Consider the following 13,869-nt stretch of genomic DNA (forward strand, 5'->3'; position numbering starts at 1 on the left):
AAAGTTGAGAATAGACTTGAAATTCAGTTCCACGCATCACCCGCAGACTGATGGCCAAACAGAAGTGGTAAACAGAAGTCTAGGAAATTTGCTGAGATGTTTAGTTGGGGATAAGAACAAGGGATGGGATTTGATTCTATCACAGTCATAATTTTCTTATAATAACTCTATAAATAGGAGTACTGGAAAATCACCATTCCAAATTGTATATGGGAATAGCCCAAGGACTGCACCAGAGCTAAGGAAGATAGAACAAGGGGAGAGGACAAGTGTTGAAGATGAGGAATTTGCTGAAGATATCAAGCGTCTACATGAGGAGGTTCAGGCACACATAACCAAGATGAATCAAGAGTATAAAGCTAGGGCTGATCAAAAGAGAAGACATAATGAATTCCAAGTAGGAGATTTAGTCATGGTACACTTACGAAAAGAAAGATTTCCAGCCGGTACTTACAACAAGCTGAAAATGAAGAAATTTGGCCCTTGCAAAATTTTGAAGAAGCATGACTCAAGAAATGCATATGAAGTAGAGCTGCCAGATGGTATTCAGATTTCTCCCATTTACAACATTGCAGATTTAACAGAGTATCATGATGATGGTGCAAATGAGGAGCTGGTGTTAGAGCCATGTCTGATTCCTGCTTCTAAGAAGGAGGAGATAGAAGACATTCTAGATCATCGTGTGGGTAGGAGTACCAGAAACAGGCAGTATGAAGAGTATTTGGTCAAATGGAAAGGATGGCCAATTGAGGACTCAACTTGGATTTCAGCAGCTGAGGTTTCCCATTTGGGATTTCCTTTAACATCCATAAAGTGATAGGGTCACTTTTCAATCTACCCTGGGTGTCTGATGCAGGAGCATCTAGAGGTATAAGGGCAATCTTGTGTCACCCAAAAAAATGTACTTAGACTTAGTTTTTGTTTCATGTCTTTACATTTTTGAATACCCATTTGGGTCAAATAAAGGTTCCAACTCTCACAGTTCCACTATCAGTGCGTTTGAAAATCCTAAAAAAATAGGAGCATGCAATTTGGCCATCATTTTGGTGACCTAGAAGGTGTGAATTGACCAGATGAATGTAATTGTGATTTAGAGCATTTCAGAAAAAGAATCAGGTCAAAAGGCCCCACGGTTTGAAAGTTATTGCAGTTTTTCGGGTTTTGGAGATTCCCTAAGAATGCTTTGAAGTTAGGTTAGGGGCATTAAATGACCTCAAAAAGGGCCAAAAAATGGGGGATGAGAAAAGCTAGTCCATAGGGCTATAGAGCACTTCGAGAGCTTTCCAAAAACGTAAATGGTTCATTAATTGGAGCTACGGTTCAAAAGTTATGCCTCTCGGAAGTTCGGTTACCGTTTCTAGATTCTTCTAGAATTGCACCGACTTCTAACGCAGCTTTCGAAACCTTCTATTTCGTCGGTGGATGCCTACTAGCACTTTCTAGAATGTACTCCTAGTCCTTAACCCTCTGGGGTCTATTTAAGGAGATTTTTGGCATTGTAAAAGGCAGTTCAGAGTGGAGTTTGAGAGGAGGTGCTAAAAGGAGAAATATTCTCCAGATTTATGCTATTGTAAGCCCTTAGGGCATGTTCTAAAGTTTATTTTTTTTGTACTATTTGTACTAGCTTATTTTCTCAGTTAATATAATTTCCCTTTTCTGTTGTGTCCATTCTGTTTTATATATATATATATATATATATATATATATATATATATATATATATATATTACTAGGTTGCACTAGATCTAAAAAGCAGTCAAAGTCAATAGATGAATCCATCTCTACCATTTCTAGTGCTTGTGGGGGACAATAGGTGTCAATTGGGTCCAAAACCCATATATCCCATTTGTCCACCCATTCAGTTGATTCACAGTCATCCCAATTTTCCTTTACACATGATGAACAATAGCATGCCATTTTTGTATGTGGATACTCCATGAACCTACATTAGAGCTTCTAAAAGAGTGTAACTCACTAGATCCTATTAGTGTGTAACAATCCTAATATGGTGCAATGTTAGTATTATTTATCAACCAAAAAAATCTACAAACTATAGACTCACCTTCCTTACCTAGACCCATTGTAGCATTACACCATTGGATGATGGATTTTGCATCTATCAATATTGCTCCATCTTTGTACTTTAGTTCTTTACGAGCTAGGGCTCTTTTGATGCATGTACCTACACCATCGTGCTCCCCCTTTCCATGACCAACCTTTATGAAATTCCACATATATTGAATTTTACACAACATGTGCATCCTACTCAACCAATAGAACATCCAAGCATTTTTGAATTAAGATGCGCAATTGTCTGACCAAATAATGTGCTAATGATATGTTATGCCCCTATTAGCCAAATATTCATAAAATAGTTGAAAACAACCATGTACAAACTCCATAGAATGTGATCGATCATCACATATGTAAAAATGGTACTCATTTAAAATCTTCCTGTCATCCTCTATACTTGTAGGTGAATGCATGAATGTTATGTGAACAAATATGAAAACTTGTTGAGAAGTATAATACTTTTGTTGCACCTGATTTTGTGGTTTTAGTGTGTAGTTCTCTATGAAATCTACAACCAAAACAATGGTATCCAGTGGAAACATATCCTTGCACAACTTGAGTTGCAAATCTAGCCATCGAGCTCTATAGATATGCCTTGCATACTTGTAAATAATATTTTCATGAAAAATCTTCATGAACTCATACACTGGAATCTTTTCAATGACTAAATCACATCTTTCCCATGTTTTAGATAATATGACAATGTCTTAAATTTTTTGTAATCTACTATTCCATTTCCAATTGTATGTGTACTATCCATGTGTTGACAAGTTGATAAAAGTTGCAAAGAACCACAAAATAAGCACGTACCATCCAAGCATGATGTCTTATAAAATTGTTGGTTGTCCCCTATTTCACATAAAATGTTGGATATTAAATCCTTTTAAGATGTTGGTCACTCATTCATGTCACAATCATACAAAACAAACTGAGCATGCAAAAACATGCATATATGCCTAAAAACATCAAAATGGTTAGAAAATTCAATATGTATCCTACAACAACAAGTTGTGCATGTGTGATTTGTCTTCACATAAAAAGGTTTACCCATCTCAAAAAATCTTTGACTTCTTCAAATTTGAGGATACATACCAATAAATTTTGCAAAAAATTGTATTTGAGGTGAGTCTAAAAAATGTTTCGCATGTGGGTCACAATTTTGGCTATCAATCCTCCTTCTTACAACATCTCTTTGATTAGGGGAAATGCGTGTTATTTTTACAAAAATATTCGATCAATGATTTCAAAGCTTCACTAATTTCTTTATCCTTTTGTAGTAATCTACCACTAAATGTCCATAATTCATTTTTTGTTGGATCTTCCAATCTCTCATGTCTTAGCATGGCTCTCCTTAGAGTACCTCTACCAATTTTTAATATTTTTCTTGTTTTTCTCATGAGTCAAGCTTTCTTCATTTGGCTACTTACTATTTTTTATTTAAGTACTCATCTTGTGATATTACTATCTTTAGTGTTTGATTTAGAACCCACTTTGTCATAAGCACTCATTAGATTCTTTACAATGCTTTTTTCATTTGAATCGTCCATCATTCTTAGCCCAATAATCTTCATGATAGGCCTGAATTTCAAATTCTTCATCATTTCAACAAATAATTTGCATTGACTTGTAATATTTAATTATTCAAAAAATAATCTCCACATACAATTAACTTTTCTTTGACAAGTACGCTTGCTAATCTTGTCAGGCATTGATTTCAAAATGTTAGTATCAATATCAATCAAATATTTTGGTCTTCTAAAATGAATTTTAGAAGGTGTTATAATCTCGTCAATTCTCTCAACATTTTGAACATCAACATAAGGTTGAGTGTATTGTGTGCCTTGAACTAAAGATGATGTGCCTTGGCAATAAGAGAAAAAGATGGATCATCACCTACTTGATGTGTTGATGTTGTGCCTTCAAAATGACATGATGGAGTATGTATATCATCAAATCTACAAATTAGTGTCTCTTCAACATGAGAGGATGACATGACTCTGACATTGTAAGATGGTGTAGCAGATGATATGACTCCAACATTGGAATATGGTGTAGCTTCACAATTAAATTGTCTTCTTGAGTGTACCAGTCTCATTCATTCTGCCAATAGTGGCATGGTGTGATGGTTAAGTTGTTGAGTTGTTATCCTTGCGATCAAGGTTCAAATCTAATAGGGATGAGGTACCCTATTTTTGGCCTTACTAGTTCATAGCTCTAGTGTCAAAGAATTTACCCCTTTAACAAAAAAAAAGTCTCATTCATTCTCTTTGTATTTCCAATTCCTCCTCTTTGTTTCTTTGTACTGGTGGTTCTTGATCCTCTTCAAAAGTCAGTTCTTCATTATTGCTTTGCAATTTTTTTTTGTTCATTTAGTAATTTCATTTTATCTCTTTTAATTACCAAATCTCTCTCTCTCTATCTTCATTTGTTTGAGTTTTTGGTTTCTTCCTTGGCATGATGATGATTTCTACATGTCAAATTATTCAAACATCTAAATTACTTACAATGTGTAAATTACAAATTATTCAAATACATATAAAAATTATAATTATTTGAATGAATACACAATATATATCAAACAACTTGTCAAATTTCTAACCATTTCGAAATAACATTTCATTCAAACATACAATTTTCAATGAATTCATTATATATAAAACATGTCAAACTATAATCAAATTTGTATCTATATATCAACAAACAATATTTAAAATAGATTGCACTAACCTTTTCTATACAAGGAATATTCAAAAAGTCTTCAAATTGCATATCCAATGATTGAATTTGGTATTTGCTAGCTTCAAAAAGTGTTGAAATAGTGTTTGCTATGTTGAAACCCATGATTTCTGTTGGAATAACAGAGTGCACAATAGACCAAAAGTAGAGAATGGATGAAATGGCCCCAAAGTTTCTTTTTGACTATTTTTAGGTTATTTCACATAGTGTGTATGTGCTATAGTGCGTACGCATTATAAAGTGCATACGCACTATAGTGCATATGCACTATGTCAAAACACATTACTCTCCATCCTCCCTACTCTCTCTCCCCTCTCCCATCCCCTACTCTCTCTCTCTCCCCTCTCCCATCACCTACTCTCTCTATCTCTTTCTTGCTCTCCCTCTCCCACTAGCTACTCTCTCTCCCTCTCTCACCCTCTCTCCTCTACTGTCCCCTACTCTTTAGATCTCCCACACACACTCCCATCCTCCCTTTCCCACTACCTACTATCTCTCTCTCTCTCTCCCATCCCCTACTCTCTCACACACTCTCTCCCATCCCCTACTCTCTCTCACACTCTCTCCCATCCCCTACTCTCACTCTCTCTCTCCCATCCCATTCTCTCTCTCTCTGCCACCTCCTACTCTCTCTCACACTCTCTCCCATTCCCTCTCTCTTCTCTTCCACCCCCTACTCTCTAGATTTTTCACACACACTCCCATCCCCCTCTCTCTATCTCCCTCTCCATACTCTCTCTCACACTCTCTCCCATCCCCTAATCTCTCTCTCTCACACACTCTCTCCCATCCCCTACTCTCTCTCTCTCACTCTCTCCCATCCTTTCACTTTGTCTCTCCCATCCTGTACTCTCTCTCTACCACCTCGCACTCTCTCTCTCATTCTCTCCCATCCTTTCACTCTGTCTCTCCCATCCTATACTCTCTCTGCCACCCCTTATTCTCTCTTTCACTCTCTCCCATCCTTTCACTTTTTCTCTCCCATCACATACTCTCTCTCTGCCACCCCCTACTCTCTCTCTCACTCTCTCCCATTCTTTCACTCTGTCTCTCCCATCTTGTACTCTCTCTGCCACCCCCTACTCTCTCTCACACTCTCACACTCTCTCCCATCCCCTACTCTCTCTTTCATAGACACACACACTCCCATCCCCCCCTCTCTCTTCTCTCCCATCCCCTACTCTCTAGATCTATCACACACACTCCCATCCCCCTCTCTCTATCTCCCTCTCCCTACTCTCTCTCACACACTCTCACATCCCCTACTCTTTCTCACACTCTCTCACATCCTTTACTCTCACTCTCTCCCTCTCCCACTACCTACTCTCTATCCTCCATCCCCTACTCTCTATCTCCCCTCTTCCATCCCCTACTCTCTCTCTTTCATAGAAACACACACTCTTATCCCCCCACTCTCTTCTCACCCATCTCCTACTCTCTAGATCTATCACACACACTTCCATCCCCCCTATCTCTCTCCCTCTCCCTCTCCCACTCCCTCTCCTACCACCTACTATCTCTCCCTCTCTACTCTCTCTCTTCCCCATCCCTTACTCTCACTCTCTCTCTCCCATCCCCTACTCTCTCTCACTCTCTCCCATCCCCTAATCTCACTCTCTCTCTCTCCCCCATCCCATAAAAGCTCTCTCTACCACCACCTACTCTCTCTCACACTCTTTCCCATCCTGTACTCTGTCTCTCTTACACACATTCCCATTCCCCCTCTGTCCCTCCCTCTCCCACTGCCTACTCTCTCTCCCCCATCCCACACTCTCTCTCTCCCCTCTCCCATCCCCTAATCTCTCTCTTTCATAGACACGCACACTCCCATCCCCCCTCTCTCTCTCCTCTCCCATCCCCTACTCTCTAGATTTTTCACACACACTCCCATCCCTCTCTCTCTTTCTACCACTCCCTCTTGCACTACCTAATATCTCTCTCTCTCTCAAGTACTCTCTCTCCCTCTCTACTTTCTCTCTCCCATCCCCTACTCTCACTCTCTCTCTCTTTCATCCCCTACTCTCTCTCATACTCTCTCCCATCCCCTACTCACTCTCTCTCTCCTCCCCATCCCATACGAGCCCTCTCTGCTACCCCTACTCTCTCTCAAACTCTCATACTCTCTCCCATCCCCTACTCTATCTCTCTTATACATATTCCCATTTCCCCTCTCTCTCTCTCTTGCACTCCCTCTCCCACTACCTACTCTCTCCCATCCCCTACTCTATCTCTCTTACACACTTTCATTCCCCCTCTTTCTCTTTCCCACTCCCTCTCCCACCATCTACTATCTCTCTCTCACTCTCTCCCTCTCTCTCCCATCCCCTACTCTTACTCTCTCTCTACCACCCCTACTCTCTCTCACATTCTCACACTCTCTCCCATCCCCTACTTTCTCTCTTACACACACTCCCATCCCCCTTTCTCTCCCTCTCCCACTCCCTCTGCCATTGCCTACTCTCTTTCTCTTCCATCCCCTACTCTCTCTATCTCTCTCTCCTCTCTCTTATTCCCTACTCTCTCTCTTTCACACACACACCCATCTCCCCTCTCTCCTCTCCCATCCCCTACTTTTCCTCCCACTTGCTCTCCCTCTCCCTCTCCCTCTCCCATTGCCTACTCTCACTCTCACTCTCACTCTCACTCTCACTCTCACTCTCACTCACTCTCACTCTCACTCTCTCTCTCTCTCTCTCTCACTCTCCCTCTCTACTCTCTCTCTCTGCTACCCCCTACTCTCTCTCACATTTTCACACTCTCTCCTAGATCCCCTTCTCTCTCTCTTTCTCTCTTACAAACATTTCCATCCCCCCTCTCTCTCCCTCTCCCACTCGCTCTCCCATCGCCTACTCTCTCTCCCATCCCCTACTCTCTCTCAAGCTACTCTATCTCCCCCCTCTCCCATTCCCTACTCTCTCTCTCTCTCTTTCACACACATGCACTCCTATTCTCCTCTCTCTCACTCTCCCTCTCCCACTCTATCTCCCACCACCTACTCTCTCTCTCCCCCATCCCCTACTCTCAATCTCTCTCTCCCACCCTATACTCTCTCTCACACTTCCTCTCTCTCCCATCCCCTACTTTCAATCTCTCTCCCCCATCTCGTACTCTCTCTTTGTCACCCCTATTCTCTCTCACACTTCCTCTCTTTGCCATATCGTACTCTCTCTACCACTCCTACTCTCTCACACTTCCTCTCTCTCCCATCCTGTACTCTCTCTGCCACCCCTACTCTTTCTCACTTCCTCTCTCCCATCCTATACTCTCTTTGCCACCCCTACTCTTTCTCACTTCCTCTCTCTTCCATCCCCTACTCTCTCCCCTCTCCCATCCCCTTCTCTCTCTCTCTCTCTCTCTCTCTCTCTCACACACACACACACACACACACACACACACACAGTGATTCCCCCACCTGCCCTCACTCTCTCTCGCTCATGCTTTGCAACTTTGCACTATTTAGGTCTCAATAGTGCGTGCACACTATAGCGTGTGTACACTATTGAGAGCTTTGCATTAAAACCAAGCCTAAGGCTTGGTTTTTCCTTGGAGATCCAACCAAAAGGTTTGGAGTTTATAAATAGGTCTGAGACATGTTTTCCAACAAACATACAAAAAATGATTGATTTTTCTTGTGTTCTCTCCTTCAAGATTCTTCATGGTTGGGTATCAATAAGATCATGTTACATGACATTGTAGGTCTCTCCGTTAGCTATCTAACCATATAATTTATTTTTAATTTGAACTATTTCAATCCTTTCATCTATAATTTCTTTTGAATGTATGTTCATTTATTGTCAAAAACCACCATGTACTAATTGGGCTATAGATTTTAGCTCGTTCATCGAATTTTGCAATGACTTAGTTTTTTAGAAACTAGACTCCATTCTACACATTTTGAAAAAAAAAAAGTTTTGATTTTAGATTAGTTTCCAATTATTTCTAGGAGGAGCACATAGATATTTCACATTTTTGGGTTGTGTCTAGTTAAAAAAACTCATTAAAATTTTTTTTTTAATAAAATTACCCAAAAAATCTGGGATAAACTACATAGTGTTAAGTAACTTTTGACTAGAGCGATTAAAGAATTTCAAAAAAAAAGTTAAAATTTTAGGAGGGCCACACATTGTACTATGTTATGTTTTTTTGGAATAAATAGTACCACTTTTTGTGGCCCCCTTTTTTGAGGACCTAAAACTAAACCATTTTGAAAAAAAAAATAGTAGTTTAGAAACTAGATTCAAAGGACTACGACTTTTGTTTTTGTCATATCTTAAAATTTTGAGCGTAACTATCTTCAAATTCTTGTTGAAGTTCAAAATTTGTAGATTTTAGGAAAAAGATGTCCACTTATACCCCCCTTTTGGCACCACAACTTGGTGCACTTACCCAATGTGAAAGATTAGATTATGATTGATTATTTGACTAGGAGATCTGAATTACCTTATCAAAAGTGGCACAATTCACCTATGAATGTGTCCCAGCGTTATGCAACCTATATAGTTGTTTAAGGGGTGGAATTCAACAAGGTTAGCGATGCAGCAAGGACCCACATTTCCTTGAGCATCTAATTTTTAAGAAATGGCCCCTCACTGTTTGGAGTGTTATTCCATTGTCTATTATTATGTGGAAGGGATCAATTTTAGTTTTTTTTGTTGCAACTTTGGGAACTAGAGTCAGGGATCTAAAAATTAAAGGGTCCTAATTTTAACTGACCCACTTCTGAGATGATTTGAGAGAGTCTTTAAAGGTATTAATGAACTCCATTTTTTTCATATTTAGCCTCATATTAAGGATACTTTTCTCATAGTTTAAAACACTCTTTTATGAATTCTATACTACTAGACAAACTTTAAGTATTAATTATGGATAATATTTGGACCTTTTATTATCATTATTATATATTATTATGACATGTATTTATACTATTTCATGGTTAATTGCTTATAATTTTTAACATGGTATGGAAAGTGTTTTAATTTTTGAGTTCATGAGACGAAGTATTTCCCAAGAGCCATTATTATCAAGAATCTCGTAGCCAACATTGGAATTGTTTCTTTAACTCTATTTAATATTTGATAAACATAAAAATGAAAAGATAAATCATATATATGAGGTTTTGTGTCAAGATAACCCACTATTGTAGGACTATTTATTAGATTGTGTTGATGCCAATCATTGATGAGAATATGTAGCTATCTTGAGGTTGTTGTAGGATCGTGTCAAACAAGGAGTCTTCAATATCATAAAATGAACTAGCTAGAAGAACATCCACCACATGGTGGAGTGCATTAAACTATACAAGAAGTCTCTTAAATCTCTACACATACAACCAAAGAGGTCTTTTATGATCCAACAATCTAGGATAGTGGCTTAATAACTTCTTCAATTGATTCGTCTCGGTCTTTCTTCTCATGCTCATTTTGTTGGAATTCTTTACAATAACTTTGGTGGGGGGTGGGTGAATTAGTTATCCAAGGTCAAGATGTATAAATAAAAGCTTTCACAACTTATTGAACCCACATTCACAAGACATATTCATTATGCATGCATCCATTATATCATATAATTACTTAAACTTTGTAGGTTACTATCAAACCAACTTTGCAGAAATGTAAGAATGAAACATAATAGATTCAATAACACATTTGACACAATGAATTTATGTGGAAACCCGATTTGAGAAAAACCACCAGGAACATGCTACTCATTCCCACTATTCTGAAGTGATGTACTATAAAAAACCAACCGTATTAAACATTACAATGCACATTGTTAAATGTGACCTAGTTAGAGAATTTCAATCACCTTGTTAGGAGTGAGCCTTGTTAGAGGACTTTAGATCATTCACTTGGATTTCCACTTGATTAAAGGATTTAGAAATGATTGTTAGGTCAACCTTAATCCAAAGGATTTACCCTAGATTGATACAATGATTAGAAGGTAACAGTAAGGCTTGATTTGATAACAACTTATAACACACTTTGCAAATTACATATCTCTATTTCAATCATCTATTTTGCTTGGTTTTCACACATTTTAGCTTTGATAGATTGTCCACCCTTTAAGCATCCATACCCTTAAGTCTTCTTGCTTTATCTTGCCAATAGTAGTCTCTTTTCTTTTTTCACTAAATCAAGCAATACCTTAGACTCCTTGTCTTCCTTAGGTTCTCGCACATGACCACCTTTGCTTTTGACCAACCATCTCTATAAATAGAAAATTTAGCTCTTTTATTATTCATCCTTTATCATCCATTTTAGGGTTAGGCGAGATTAGGTAGGATTCAATGAATCTATCCATATTTTCATTTTATTCCCTTCTAGAAACTTCTCCTTCGATCTTCTTTGAATTCACCTCAAAATGGTTTATCTTGAATTCTATATCACTAGCTCATCAAGCTTATCTTTCACATGGTTTACACAATCCAAGAAATCAAACTTGTCAGCTTAGATTCATCAAATGTACAATATTTCTCATAATGTTGAAACTCAACATTGACTAGCTTCTGATGCTTGGCACATACTACATTGCTTGACATCCACTATCAAGTCACTCGACATGAACTAAAGTTTACTGGTGCTTGAAATCAACTAAACTTTACTCGGCTAACACTGTATCACTTGGCATACACTAAAATTTTAATTTACTTGGATTCAACTAATTTTCAGCTCGGCTTACACTAACTTTGCTCGGCACCTACTATGCAGATTATTAAGCTTGTCAGACACAATTCATTTTACTTGTTCTTTTGAAATTAATTAGTATATCCATCCATTGCAACCTTAAGTAGATAATAAATGCACTATAATATCACTATCTTAACTGATCTTTGTACTCCTTTTCCACATTACAACTCAACCTTTCCTCTAGTTTCTATTGTTACATCACTTGATCAAATCCTTTTCATCAATCAAACAAATGATAGTACTCAAATCATCTAAGCAATTGTCTTACAAGCAAGTAGCAAGTTTGACATTAGTGACAAAATAATGATTGAAACACATTCTCATACTTGTATCAATCTATTTTAAAAAATCTCCCTCTTTGATATTGATGTCAAAGCAAACTTAATCAATGGAACTAACAATAATACCAAAAATAAAATAATTCCTTGTATTGAAATCTCTCCCTCTATCAGTAACTTTCATCTTCTAAATAGGTTACAAAAGTCTGTTATGATCAACAGATGATCAACTCATCCTTATGAATCCCTCTTGATCACTTCATATATCTCCCTTGGCACTATCTCCCTCTAAGTAGATATATCATGTGTCCTCTATCTGTATCGTATATAATATCCCTCTTTGACAACAATGTGAAAGATTTGTCATCTTAATATGCAGATATGAACATTTTTAGTTTCTCCCTTTGTCACCTAGCTTGTGACTGATTTGTAGCTCCAATTTTTGATTACTTTAGGCAGCTCCTAAAGTAAGATCCACTGCATTGATGCGTAACATATGTTAATCATCTTTTTTAATGTATGGCACTTCTCATGCTTCTTAAATAGCCTTGGATAGGGGTATCACCCCTAGTTTACCCCTTAGATACTCATGAGCATCCTTAGGTAATTCTTTTGTGAAGATATCATCTATTTTCTCTTTTGTGTTAACATATTCCATCTTCACCTCTTTATCTTGAACTAAATCTCTCAAGTAATGATACTTGATTACAATGTGCCTAGCCTTTGTATGCATCATAGGATTCTTTGATATATTTATAGCACTTGTATTATCACAATAAAGTATCACAGGTTCAGTGATTTCTTCCTTCATACCTTTGAGTAGCTATTTGATCCATACAATATTTTTACAATTTACTATAGTAGCAACATATTCAGCTTTAGCAGTAGATTGAGATATGTAGTTTTGTTTCTTGCTAGTCCATGTAACCAGCCTTTTTCCTAAGAAAAATGCTTTTCTACTAGTTCTCTTTCTATCATCAATATTTCCATCCCAATCAACATCACTGTAGGCTCTCAATTTAAATTTCTCATTTTTCTTATAGTATAAACCATAGTCTTCTATACCTTTCAGATATCTCATTATTCTCTCAACAACTATCAAATGATTCTCCCTGGAATTAGTAGATAATCTTGAAACTATCCCAATAGATAATGCAATATTAGGTATGTTTTGTAATACATATTCTAATTCGCCAATCATATAGTTGCAGAATGTTTGATTCACCTCAATTGAATCATCATTCTTTGACAATTTATGTCCTATCACCATAGGTGTGCTTACTGGCTTAGAATCTTTGAATCCAAAAGTTTTTAGTATCTCCTTTATATGTTTTGACTGAGTAATGTATATACTATATTTCATCCAATATTCTTGAAAACCCACAAAGAACTTGCTCTCTCCAAACATAGACATTTCAAATTCTTTCTTCGTTTCATTTGCAAAAGCCTTAAATAAAGTATCTTGACCTCCAAATATGATATTATCAACAAAAATTTTAGATAGTAAAATACATTTTCCTTTCTCTATCTTAAACTATAGATTGTTGCTATCATCAGTCCTCTCAAATTCAATCTTCACAAAATAATTATGAAGCCTTTCATGTCATGCTCTTGGTGCTTGCTTCAAACCATATAAAGCTTTGTGTAGTATATATACCATCTTATTGTTGTTAGCATCAAAAAATCCTTCTAGTTGTTCTATATAAATCTCCTCTTCCAATATACCATTCAAAAATACAGATTTAACATCCATTTGATAAACTTTGAAACCTTTGTATGTAGAGTAAGCAAGAAGAATTCTTACTCCTTCCAATCTTGTAATAGGAGTGAATGTTTCTCCATAGTCGATCCCTTCTTCTTATGCATATCTTTTACAAACTAATCTTACTTTGTTCCTTATGACTTCACCATTTTCATCTAACTCATTTTTGTACACCCACTTCATTTCAATCACATTTTTATCTTCTAGTCTAGGAAATAGAGTCCATGTCTTATTTTTCTCATTTGTTCAATCTATTCATTCATGTCTTTACTCTAGTCCACATCTTCTAAAGAATCTTTCATTATTTTAGGTTCATGCATGCTAATAAAACATG

The sequence above is a fragment of the Cupressus sempervirens genome, chromosome 1, assembly GCF_028749045.1.
Source record: "Cupressus sempervirens isolate cs-2001-9-10 chromosome 1, ASM2874904v1, whole genome shotgun sequence".
Classification (NCBI taxonomy): Eukaryota; Viridiplantae; Streptophyta; class Pinopsida; order Cupressales; family Cupressaceae; genus Cupressus; species Cupressus sempervirens.